We start from the raw sequence: 12,866 nt of genomic DNA, 5'->3' as shown, positions 1-12,866 counted from the left end.
AGAAAGTCCTAAGAAAAGATTATGTCCTCTCTTCAAATTAGAGTCAGGAAGCATAATTTGTGCTCTGCATGGCACTCAGAAGTGGTAAATGGTTACGGTTAAATCTATCCCGTAGCTGATGTGAAGGACAAATTTGGCCCAACAACCTACCACATTCCCTTTTTCCTTATGTGTGTACTGGCAAGGTTGCACGAGAGGTTTGTACTTTGGTGCTGAGCTCCTTGCCTGTGTTTCTACATGCTTCCAGCCTGTCTCAGGAAGAATCACCTGTAGACATGACTTTCTGGAAGTCTTGGGAGGATAAGGAATGTGTAAAACCAAAATTAGAGCTAGGTCTGCCTCCTAATAGCATGATTGAGAGGTCATACTCTTTTATTCATTCAATGGGCATGGAAGCACACCCATAACATACAGAAGATTATTCGTATGAGTAAATGCTCATGTGTGTGAGTTAGGCTTTCAGAATCTTGTCTGACATTTTAATGTATAATGAATTAGTGACTTAGCAATGAAACAATGGGAAGAGTGAAGCCACCTGCATCTCACGGTTGAGGCGGATGTACCGTGGCATGCCCAGCAGTCACTCCTATGAGCCAGTCATAAATACAGTCTGTAAGGTGAGGAGACATTTAAAGCCAGGGAGAAAATAAAACAGTAAACATGCCTGGGATAAACTGCAGTGAGAACCAGATCTTGTAAGCCGTGGTAAGAAGAAACCCCTCCGGTGGCGCATGCCCAGGAGATCACGGGGAGTGGACGTGACTCTGTGCTTTCTTGGAAGCAGTCGGAGTTTGATGAGCTTGGGTCTAATTTAGATAACATGGAAACATCACCACATCCAGCCCTTGAGGCAGGCCCAGGAGACAGACAATGAGAGCAAGCTGTGCTTCAGCAGCTATTCCACACGTGCAAACCACAGAGGGCCCTGCCATGGGGGTCATGCAAATAAAAATAGCAGGTTGTGCCTATGGGGCAGCTTGGCCAGGAGAAGGCAGTGGTTCTCCCCACACCTTGCGGTGTCCCTCCAACCTCCAACCTCCAACCTCCAACCAACACAAGCACTGCATTATAAATCCCAAGATGACATAGCCCAAGAGTTGGATTTGGCCCCTGGATGAGGGCAGAGATGCCCCTGGGTCGGTAGTGGAGCTGGAGCATCACCAGCCACCGGGTGACCGTGAGTGCAGGTGATAGGTTTCCAGCCTGGGGCTACACTGGTGCCCTGCCACAATCAGTGCAGGACACTGGCAAAAGCAAAAAGCACTGTCTGGGCTCAGTGTTGGGTAGGAGTTAATTTTGCCTGTGTCACAGGCTGCACTACATCCTTGGAGAGACTGTAGCCCAACCCAGACACCCTGCTGCTGGGTGAAGAAAGCTGGTAAAGAAACAGTCCAGAAAGATGTGTCAAAGCCTCTTTTTAACAAATACAATTCCTTTTCAGCTTGTAGCTTTGCTTAGTCTGTCAGGGTATTTGTAATATTTTAGCATCTATTTCATTGAAAACTAGTTTTTTTTAATATCACAGTTTTATCTTTTTTCTATTTTTACAGTGCACAGTGTCTCTCCATGCTGCAGTCCTGCAGCTAGGCTTCCCCATCCAAGATAATTAACTGTTCATTAAGTATGTTATGAACTGGCTGGAATTTGTCATTGATTTCCACACGTTCCCAGGATTTTATGACCAAACTGTTCAACCTTCATTTGGTCATGCAAATGTAGCAACATAAAAGACACGAGAAAGTTCAGCAGTGCCTTTGCTACTGCTTTAGAATGGAGACATCTGGACATACATCCGCAGTGTCAAACGGAGATAGCTGAAACCTACATCTTCCTCACGGCCGAGTCGGCTGACACATCGCTCGGGTCCGTACAGCCATCCATCCCAACAGGAGCCACACTGGGGTGAGTGAGTCCACCTTCTTGTTCTGGGTGGGAGCACACGGCTGATCCTCACCATATGCACGAGCCCCTGGCTCCCCTTGGGATGAGCTGCAATATAAATGCCTGAATTAGGTTGTTATCAGTATTGGTATCTTTGAAGCTCTGTGTCTGGTCCCACCGCGTGTTGCATCGGCCCTCTAACCCCTTGCCTGTTGCAGAGAAAAAGCCATGGTCAGCACCTCACCAAAGGGAGACGCCGCAACTCTAGGAGTAAATAAAAGAGCTGATCCTCTTGTGCTGGCAAGCATCCCAGTCGCTTCAGTGAGCTTGTACTGAGCTCCAGGAAAACACCTGTGCCACAGCAGAGATCTTCATGGCACGAAACGATCGCACAGCTTTCCTCGCTTCTCATTTACCCAACAGCACTGAGCAGGGACTCCAGCTTTCTGCAGAGTTACTCATCTGTGCCTGTAAAGGAAATGTAGCTGCATCCTCAGGGGAGGCAGAGGAAGAGAGGGGGGACCTGGAAAGACTGGGAAAGACTAGGAAAGATGGATTTTTTTCTGCAAAAGGGGCCACAAAACAGTTCATAAGTTCCACAGTGGTTGTGTGGGGTGGGAGCTGCAAAGTGATCTGAAAGCATGGAGCAGCATTTCCCTTCCATTTCTGACTCTCATAAATCCCTTGCAGTAAATAAAGGCTTTTGTGTGTACCAGGTGTCCTGATGGCAGAACTGAGGCGTGCAGAAAATAAAAACACTGGTTAAGCGATGCTTTCCAAGCATCGGGACGGTTTCATTCAGAGTTCAGGCTAAGGGGAGGATGATCTTGTACCTAAAGTATTCTGAGAGATTCAGTCAAGCCCTGGCTCTTTCACAGGGAGCTGCAGGGATATGTTTGTAATCTGGTGGGAGGCAGAGCTGAAGGCCATATATGTAGATAAAGAGAGGCTGAAGAGAGAGGATTTTTTTGATTTATCCCTGCTGGCTCAGGCGTACATCTTAACCCTTCTAGCGTTGGCCCTCGAGAGCGCAGCGTAGTATCTCTGCCCAAGCACCAGGAACCGCCGCGCCTGCCGTCAGCCGTGCTTCCCTCCTGGTTGTACAAAGCACAAAGCTAACAGCAGGACAAATCTGTGCAAACAAACAGAGGCTGCGTAACTGCCTCCCGGGAGAGAACAAAATCCCCAAAGCTCACAGCCATTTCCTAGAGAAAGCTGGAATGAAGTAGGGGGCTGTGGTCCTGGAGTAGGTTGGATTTAATGACAGGGAGGTTTTTGTTGCTTGAGGGGGTCCCCTCGGTGCTGCCCTGCCCTGGCTCTCCGCTGCGCGCACGAGGGGTCTCGTCACTGAGGGCGCGCACGTACGTGGTGCCTATAGGGCAGGGTTAGCCAGGGTCTGCCGTACATGAAGAGGTCAGGGCTGGGTACTCAGCAGAAGAGGGGAAGGAGAAGAAGAGAAAAGCAGTTCTGCTCCCTCTGCGAGCTGGGAACACAGGGTGGGGTAAGAGCGATGGGAGCAATATGCCTCTTACATCCCCTCCAAAGCTGGCAGAGGGAAAAGCCACGTTTCGCTGGCCCTCCTACCCTGTCCTTCACGGGAAGCTGCAGGCGCTGTGCTGGCCACGGGGCCCCTGGATGGGGCCTTTGGAAATGAGCGGGAGAAGGACCAAAGAAGGATGTACCCACAATGACATTTCTGCTGAAGCTGCTGAGATCCCACCATTGAGTCTCCGTCCAAATGAGGCCAAGGCTTCACGCTCAGTGGTCAGAGCAGCTTCATAGCAGCTCCTGGCCCCAGAAAGGTCTCAGTGAGGACACCCAGCACACCACAAAAGCCTTTATCTACTGAGCAGGATTTTTGAGACAACCAGACCTCACAACAGCTTTCCAGACGCGCTTGTTTCGTTGGTCATGTCCATCCACGCCAGGCAGGGGGGCCAGTGGGGTCCTGGTACAAGCTGCAAGTAGCTGAGTTACAGCACCGCCTTCTTCACGAAGGCCAGCTTACGCCTGCCAGGCTCTGCTTCTCTGTGTGCACATGTGCGAAGATGGGAAACTAATGGACAATTACTTTTCCTGGAAAATGGTGCTGAGCATCGCTTACCAGAAGCGCAGGAAGCCTTCCACATCAGCAGGGCCCCCACAATCACGAGGGTGGTCTGGGGAAAAGATGGCCTGCAGGAAAAGCTTGTCCCAGTGCCATCATTTTCTTAACTCATCTTTCAGTAAAGAAAATGAATGCAAGCAAAATCCCGGATGGGCAATAAACCGGAGAATAGAAAATATAGAAAGGAGGTTCCAATATTACTCTAGTCATCGTTACACATGAATTAGGACATGGGCTTTTTTTCTTTTAAAGTACAGGAGAAAGTGAAAGTCACAGTCTGACACTATAAAAATACAGGCATTATAGATAAAAGTTGTTTATAGAAATCATCTTAATTTAAGCAACAGTTGCACAGAAGCATTCCACCATGGGTCAGCTTCCTGTGATCAAAAATTCTACTGGGAAACTAGGTTCAATTCCCTCTTCACTGCCATTTTTTTTTTTGTGATGCTGAACAGGTGCCTTAATTGCTCCACGTCTCAGTTTCCCATTCATAAATAATTGTACTTCCTTTCATGCAGATTTTTTTATGCTTTGTCTTATAAATTGCATTCAAAAAAGCTACTCAGGATGCAAAAATGTATACTGCAAAGTTGGGAAATTAATGCTGCATTAAAATTCTCTTGATTCTGCCTCTTGAACTTCCATTTTGGACTCTCCCTGAGGCACAAGTGATTTGACAATTAAATTCTGTAATATAATGCAGATAGGGGACAGAATTAAGGTTGCACACTAATCACCCCTTTCCTTCATCTCCAATGCTTGACTTTGAAGCCTAAATAGAATTCTTTTAATGTATTGCTAAACATCACTTTCTATGTAATTCTAAATAAAGAGGTAAAAACCCAATTATTTTATCTCTAACTGTTATGTCTTTTTTTGTATGCATTCATTATACAGTATTACTAGAAAGGGCATGCTGACTACTCAGCATTGCTACCACCTCTACCACCTCTGCCGATATGTCTGGCCGCATCAGGAGGTGCTTGTGCAAAGCTGCCATGTAGGGTACTGCTGACGGGGTGAGGGGTGGCCCACCAGGAGACGGGAGGAGAGGGGAGGATTGAAGAACCCCAGTCTCTCTTTCTTTCCATTTCCACGACATCTGATCCAGTCAGAGCTGGTCATCAGACCTGTAAGGGCCTCATGGCAGCTAAGGCCACTCCAACCCGCCTTTACTCTGCTAACTTGGAGGCCCCGGCAATGCTCCCGCTGAAGGAGCGTGTCCTGTCGGTGGGTCTGGAGCTGGCCCTCCTCAGCGCTCCCAGCCCTGCTGTGTAGACATAGACGTGCTTTGGGGCACAAGAACAGTCATGATCAATTAGTTTGAAAATCCACTATTAACTTTTTCTAGGGGAAATGTGGAAGGACAGAAGAGAAATTGTCATTTTCAAAGTTCATAACACAGCAAAATCTCGATTAATTTTTATGGAAAAAGAAAATGCATTTCCATAGCTCCAGGGGTTCCTTCTGCAACGTTTCAAAGGCCGGCTACAAACACCAGCAATGCAGAACCTCTCCGTAACAGAAAGTATTAAATGATCAAAATAGATGGGCTAGTATTGACAGCAGTGGTAATAGCACAGTCCTGCACCAGTCCAGTTGGATGTTGGTATAATCAGTCCCTAGGTTAGCGTGAGATTGCTGGGGTTCCTTGTGCTTTGTGTGCATGGGTGTCACTGGGTGCCTGCGTGCTGGGGTGCGCGTCCCCTCTGCATCAGCTGGATTTGCTGCGGAAACCTGAATGCAGTGAGGTGTCTTGGTCTGATGCTCTTCTCTCGGGGTGCTGGCAGCTCTTGCTGCAGGGAGAAAGAAAATATTCATTGACTCTGCAAAATGTGGGGGTTTTTTAAATTTTGTTTCCATTTGGTATTAAACAATAGCATAAGAAAGCCCTTATACCGCAAATGCCTACCCTGCCCGTGTTGTTTGGATTGCTTGGCAACAGGCACAGATGTCATAGCGGTATCAAAAAGTAAGATGATCTGGAGGATTGAAAACCTGCTGGTAACATCATCTGGTGACGAGAGCATCACAGGCTGCCTGTCCTGCCCAGGAGATTGTAGGAGTCATACAGCGACCAAAATCCTGGCAAATGGACCAAACCTGGTCCTCTCACCAAGAAAGTCAATGGTCTGAGTGGGAACTGATGAGGAAGGTGCAGCTGGGATGGCTCCTGTTTATTCACAATTAAAATAGAAGCAATAACCATTTCTAAAGAGCTGATTAGAGAGAGAAAAACAAGTAAAGAAATAAACAGAATGAGCAGGATGGACCATTCAGCCTCATTCAGATCTCAGGTTCAGGAAACGCAGAACAAGTGTTTTCTGTATTACGCTCGTCAATTCGAACGGATCCGAGCACCACAATTGTTTTTCTAGGTGCCAAGCCTCCTTATTCGTTTGTTCAAATGTTTTCTGAAGATATTTGGAATTAAATCATTCCAAGATCATTTTATTCCCTGATGTAGCTTTTACGATGACTGTTTCATGTAATAACATGGCCTTCCATGTTTCACCCAGTTAGTAAAATCCAAATCTGAGTTTATTAACCCTCGGAGGGAGGGAGGGCGGGCAAAGTGGTGGCTCACAGCTCTGACCTCAAACATTCACAGACGTGATCATGTAAGAAATGAAGGAGGAGAGAAAAGAGGGGAATTGAACCTCTTAATTCGGGAACCCATATACCCAGGGTTACTTGCCAGCTATTTCATTTCAGCAGCACTTCTGAGCCCTGTCTCAGCTTGGTGTCCAAGAGGGGAGTTCATCGCGTTTATTGCTGACACCACGCTTGCCTCCTTCAGAGCAGGACTTTCTGCTGGGGATGGAAGTGGCTGCAATATTCTGGCTGTGCACGACGCCAGGCCAGCGGCAGCACGAAGCCCCAAGCCACATGGGTGGAGGGGGCTTGCAGAGCAGGTCCCGGTAGACCCTGGCCATGGCAGAGCTGTGCAAACCGCTCCAGGATTATCCACATGCCTGCCCAGGAGTTCAAGGTGAGACTGTGCTTCCCCTGCTTCACACGCCACACCAAAGGCCCATCAAGAAAGGCTTAAAAAGCTGCACAAAAAGCCAGAAGGTGAGTGGGAGCAAGCTTTCCTCTCTGCTCCCTGACTGAAGAGACTGGGGGTTGTTGTAAAAAGAAATGGTTGGTGAAACTTTGCTTGTATTTTACCAGTGACTTCACTAGGACCCAGATCCACTCTATTGATTTCTTCCTCCTGAAAGGTAAGCACAAGCCCATATCAGTGGGTAAACTTACTGCACCCAGGAATTTGTTGACCATGGTCATAGCAAAGGATGTAGTAAACTCAGATATTGGATTATTGGCAAATTGCAGCAGTGAAACTAATCTAACCTTTCAGCGGCTCTTTTAAGTGATATTATTATTAGCCCTTGTTCAGAGGATGGCAGGCAGGCAGCCAGTAAAGCACTTAGAGTTTACCATCATCCATCTGCTCCTCTATAGATTTGAAGACTGTAGAAATTTTCCTTTTTAGGACTTACTTGGAATATGATTAGTGGGCCACTTGCCACATTGCTATACAAGTGTGTCTGTGTGCTTTAGGCAGAGGTATGTGACAGGTATTTTATCAATGAGGGACTCCTGATTGAACAGTATTTCCATTCATTCCTCTGCTTGTTTATTTGTGTAACAAAACTGCCCCTGGTGTTCTCAAAACACTATCAGGATAATGAACATTTCGCACTGCGATAAGAGGGTTATACAAGCATATACACATAACCTTCCAGCTCTCAAGGAAATTAAGGTTAAAATTAAAAGGCCTTATTTCTAAACACCTGAATGATGTGTGTTTCTCTTAATTTTTATAGTTATAATTGCAAGAATATCTAGTAGAGCAGTGTCTGGGATCCTAGGTAGATGGTGGTCAGGGATTAGTATCATGGCACAGTAGGGTGCTGAGACACAAGAAAAATTTAGCCTCTGTCCCCAGGCCCTGCAATCTAAGTAGTCATTTTATGCTGCTTTTCCTGTGATTTCCTGTGATTTTTCAAAATGTAGCCTGGCCAGCACTGGCCTGGCAGAGCTCATTGCAGAGCTGACATTAACGGGGCTGGGAGCACCGAGGGCAAGTTCAGTCCTTCTGGTGAAGTACTGGCAGCTGAGAAAGGGGATTTACAATGGACCACGGTTTATGGGAAGGGTTCATATAAAATCAGTTCTTCCTTGAATTCCTTCAGGGTTCCACACTCACTATTTCGTAAACATGGACAAGATCAAAGGTGTAATTATGTTAAATTATGTTAATTTACAAGAGCCTTCTGTTTTGGGCCATCTTGCGATATCGCAGCTTTTACCTAGTCTCCCGCAAGCCCCTGCAAAGCTCCTGCATTTTACCTAGGCTGCTCCGCTGCTCCCAGCTCCCGAAAGGTGCATTTCCAGAAGTTGTTGTTTTTCATTTGCTCTCTGATGAGCTTGGGAAGGGCTTGGAGCCTAGTGTCTCCCAGTAAGCCTACAATATTCCTAGCAATGTCTCTGAAATGGTCTGTATGCCAGAAAGCTGGAGCTTCTCCTTCCAAGAGGGAATTTGAGCCGCCGGGAGGTGAGCAGTATAAATATACTTCTTATTCACTGTGCAGCCTAGTTCACCCACATTGTCCTCTGATGGCCGTAGCACCGGTCATCTGCTTGGTTTCTAAATGCAACTGCTCGTGGTGGGGCAGCGAGTTCAATTAAGTGGCAGTTCCTGCTCCAAACAGATACGATTTCCTAACCCAGACGAGGACATGGCAGGACTTATCCAGCACATCCCCTATCAAGAAGGCTGGGCGGATAATTTCTGAGACCCAAATCTTTAGGCTGTAGATAAGCCTGTAGATAAGTTCTACCGTGAAATGCACAGATGGACGGAGAGACAAAATGATGCCTCCTTAAAATTTTTGCCTTGGAGACAGGGACAATTCTTGGAGAGTAGTTAGTACTTGTGAGAAGAGAAGGGCAGCTGACAAGGTCGGAACTTGGACGTGGGACCAGGTCACACGTGAGGTGACTGCTCCCACCAGCCTTGCGTAGGGTCACACCAAGTGGGCACGTGGCCCCTAGAAGCCTTCCCCGTGCACCTCCGCACGCGCCTCCGCTCCCGCGGCACTCTTTCTGCCCAGCTCTCCCAGCCTGTGACCTTCCCCAGACACATTTCGAGTGAGTGTCTGCTGACTTAACGCACCACCGAACCTTTGAAGACCCTTTGTGTGTGTCTTTCACAGGCAAAGTGCGTCACATAGTATTTCCTCATGACTTTTTGGTGAGATTTGAGTTGGCACGGGCTGCGGGTTTCAAACAAGCCGGGGATGAAGCGCTGTGATCTGCGGGCAGCTCTGCTGACTTGTTTGTGTTGCTTTGGTACGTGCACCAACCAGTGTATGAGGAACACAGAAACTGGAAAAAAAAAAGAAGACAGACTGTGGCTCTGAAGGCATTGAAGCATGTGTTCAACTCCTATGGACTTCAATGGGCTGTAAGGACCTGCTGAATAGGCCTTCTGACTGGAGTAAATACACTCGGATTAAACTTGGGCAGAGAAACAACAAGCTCTTTCAGGTTCAAAAAATACATCTTGTGGCTCATTAAAAATGGTTTTTCACGAGGCCCCTCTGAACATCTGCAGTCGGTGCTGTCCCTTTTTCCCACACAAACTCAAAACAGTCTGTCTGAATCCTTTCCTTGAATATAAATGTGTTTTTATCTGGGAGAAGGTCCACTTCACCACAGAGGGCCCCTCTCAGCGGGGCTTCACATCCCTCCTTGGCAGCAACCTCCCTCCCCAGAGAATGGGCCCTCCTCTGGCTTCCAGGATGAACGGCCTCGCACCTCTTGGAAGGCCCTAAAAATTGGGCATCCCATCACTGGTTCCCACATTCCAGACACCATTATCGCAGGTACACTGGAAATTTGTGAGTATTTAAAAGTAGCAGTTTTCTTTGTATCCTTCCTTTGTGTCCGGAGAAGACATAAGGAAGGTGGATAAAAGCTTTCAGAAACACCGGTGGCGATAGATTCCCAGCTTGAAATACCGTGACAGTGGCATGTTTTTTCTTTTCTGGTTTTCTGGGTTTTTTTCAGAAAGTACTGAGCACCCCCAGTTTTCAAATCAGGTTTCTCTGAAGACTTCTGAAATTGGCTGTCCAGACATACCAATCATTTTTCTGAGCATTGTGAAACTCATGCAGCCTGTTCCTTCTCTATATAAGACTGAAATAACATGAGATATAGGGGGAAAAAAGAAACTATTTTGCATAGAAAAATGGCAGTTAGCAACTATGCTTAAGAAAATTGCAGAGTATAAAAAGAAATAACGAACTTCTTCACAAAGAGAAGCACTTTCATGGTACCTGCTAAGACATCCAAATTGCTGCATGGGCAATTAACAAAGACAAGGTTATTACAACAGGTGTAATTCTCATTTTAATACTCCATAGATTTGGCATTAATAAAGAACAGTGACCGAAAGTCAGAAGATGTTAACTCTAAAAATATTTGGGGTTCAGACTATTTTGAGAAAGCATTATTTTCAGGCATTTTTATTTTCAAGAGGGCTTTGGGTGAGCCATGTCAGATATAGGAAGGGAGCACTGAACATGTAAAGACTTTCTTTAATAAATTATTTAGTGCTCATGAAAGGTGCCAGATGGAAAGCCTTGGGGATTCAAGTCATCTTTTTATCTGCAAAACTGCCGTAGAATAAAAAGTGACAAGTTTACCAAGCTCCTTTTACAGGCAGCTCCTGTGGCTGCCTGAGCCCTGAGCTGGAGCTCTTGCCCCCGAGGGGGACGGGTTTGCTTTGCCACCCGCCTGTGCAGCCCTGGGTGCTCCTGCTGCAGCGCGTGATGAGGGCGACGCGTGGTGTCAGGGACCAGGCAGAGACCCAGCTCTCCTCCGGCAGAAGGGCTGATGCTGGCTCGTCTTTCCCACGTTCTGCTGGCAGGTTGCTGATAGACCCGACGGTGGATCCGTCGTGGGTTTTACAGGTTCAACAAGGTGAAATGTCCAGTGATGAGTAAAAAAAGAGATCGCTTATTGCCAGGAGTGGGTCTGGATGATTTAATGGGCTATTTATTAGCTGTCTCCCAGCTTTAATGATCCTGTAAGTAATGAGCCATCCAGTCTTCTGAAACACTTCAGATTTGTAAAGGCCAGTCAGTGTGTATGTGTAGTGCTTTGCAGCTAAATAAGCTGATGAATCTCTGTCCATGTGGTCAAAGTCAAACATATAACAAAAAATGATACAATAAACATGAGAAGGGCTAAGGAAATCTATGGCTGCCATATGCCAAGGCACAAACAGGTAAAAATTTTCTTCATGAATTTTTTTTACACAGGACCAAGACAGAAGGCAATCCTGTTCAATTTGAGGTGAGTTCCTTAGCATAAGTGCAGCAAAAGTCTGAAGAGCAACTGTGTTATCCTTAGTCCGAGGATAACACATCACCGCTGCTTAATTCAGTGATGCAAATGGCAATCTGAAATCTCAAAAGTGGGAGCAACAAAGGTTGCTCTCTTCAAGCCAGAGTGGGATCACACCACCCATTAAACAACTGACCGTACAAATAGGAAAAAAGGACAAGAAGTAGAAGTGCTGACAAAGCTCTCATCATAGCCTAGTAGTGTATGAAAGGAAGAAGAGATAAGGAGCCTCCAGCCCACAAAAGGTGTGTCCATGACTGATGTATAGGATTATGCCCCAGGGGCTCGAGAGGAATGTTTCCTTCTCCAGCAGAAGAAACCTGATTGCAGAAACAAGATCCTGAGAAGGTCCTCGTAGCAAACCTCATCAGCTGTCCAGCGAGGTCTGTCCGTAGGCCTGTCAGATGGAGATAAAAGCATTGCCAGTTGCCTCAGAGCCCACAAAAGAGGAGGAGGGTTGTGTGTGCCAGCAGGCTCCATGCCAGACTACAAGCAATAAAAGGAGTTTCTTCAGCCCCTGGAGAGGGAATGTGTATAGGATCTGGCTCTGATGCAGTCCAGACCTTGTCTATGCTCTTCCAGGAGGAATCTCAGGACACCTGCAAAGGCAAGTATTCTTGCTGGACTGTAACTCCAGACCCCTCCTCTGGAGACTGGCTAGTATACTTCGGGCTGGCTTTTAGCACTGAACCAGTGCCAGAGCATGAGTGAATGTGACCAGCTCTGTTCTCAAAGACGAGCTGAGGGAGAGGCAAGAGGTTGGCCGTCCTGCCTCCGAGCATGGGAGGAGCCAGCTGTAAAGAAGTAAGCACCAAGAGAGGATGGTATGAGGGAGGAGGAGCCATCTTCCAGATGTTCACATACCTGATGTTGTGGAAACACCAGCCAGCTCCAAGGAGGCAAGCCCCAGAGGGGTCTTTTCTCACAGCAGCTCTGAACCAATGGTCCCAAAGAAACCCAGGCAGCTGGATACGTTATTTTGTGGATCTGAGCCATGATGTCCTACAGAATCAAATTACACACTGAGGCCTGAGAATTAAAATAAAAAGTCTCCCTGACTGTCTTGGTAGATTTCCACTCCCGTCTGCCACTGTCTCGTACTGGGGAGCCCCAGATTGAATGCCAGTGCAGTTTCACAAGTCGGGCATGGAGAACTTCTGAAAACCACTGCCCTTGACCTGCTGGCTGCACTCTCAGTAATGCAACCCAAACACAACCCAGTAATATCAGCCTGTCCCTGTTTCCACCTTTTGCAGTCCCTTGCTGCTTTGGAGCTCGGTCAGGAGTTCCTGTCCAAACCAGAAGCTCTTCCTTTCATATAGATCATGTAGTGCGGGGGGTGCCAGGACTGGTACTACTTCATTATAGGGCAGGTGAGGGATAAAGGCCATTTTCATTACAGAAGAATTATATTCATATGTACAGCAAATACTGAGTTTTCTGAGGAGTGGCTGGA

Source organism: Calonectris borealis, chromosome 2 (assembly GCF_964195595.1).
Source record: "Calonectris borealis chromosome 2, bCalBor7.hap1.2, whole genome shotgun sequence".
Classification (NCBI taxonomy): Eukaryota; Metazoa; Chordata; class Aves; order Procellariiformes; family Procellariidae; genus Calonectris; species Calonectris borealis.
The sequence above is the reverse complement of the archived record's forward strand: the minus strand, read 5'-3'. Positions refer to the sequence as shown.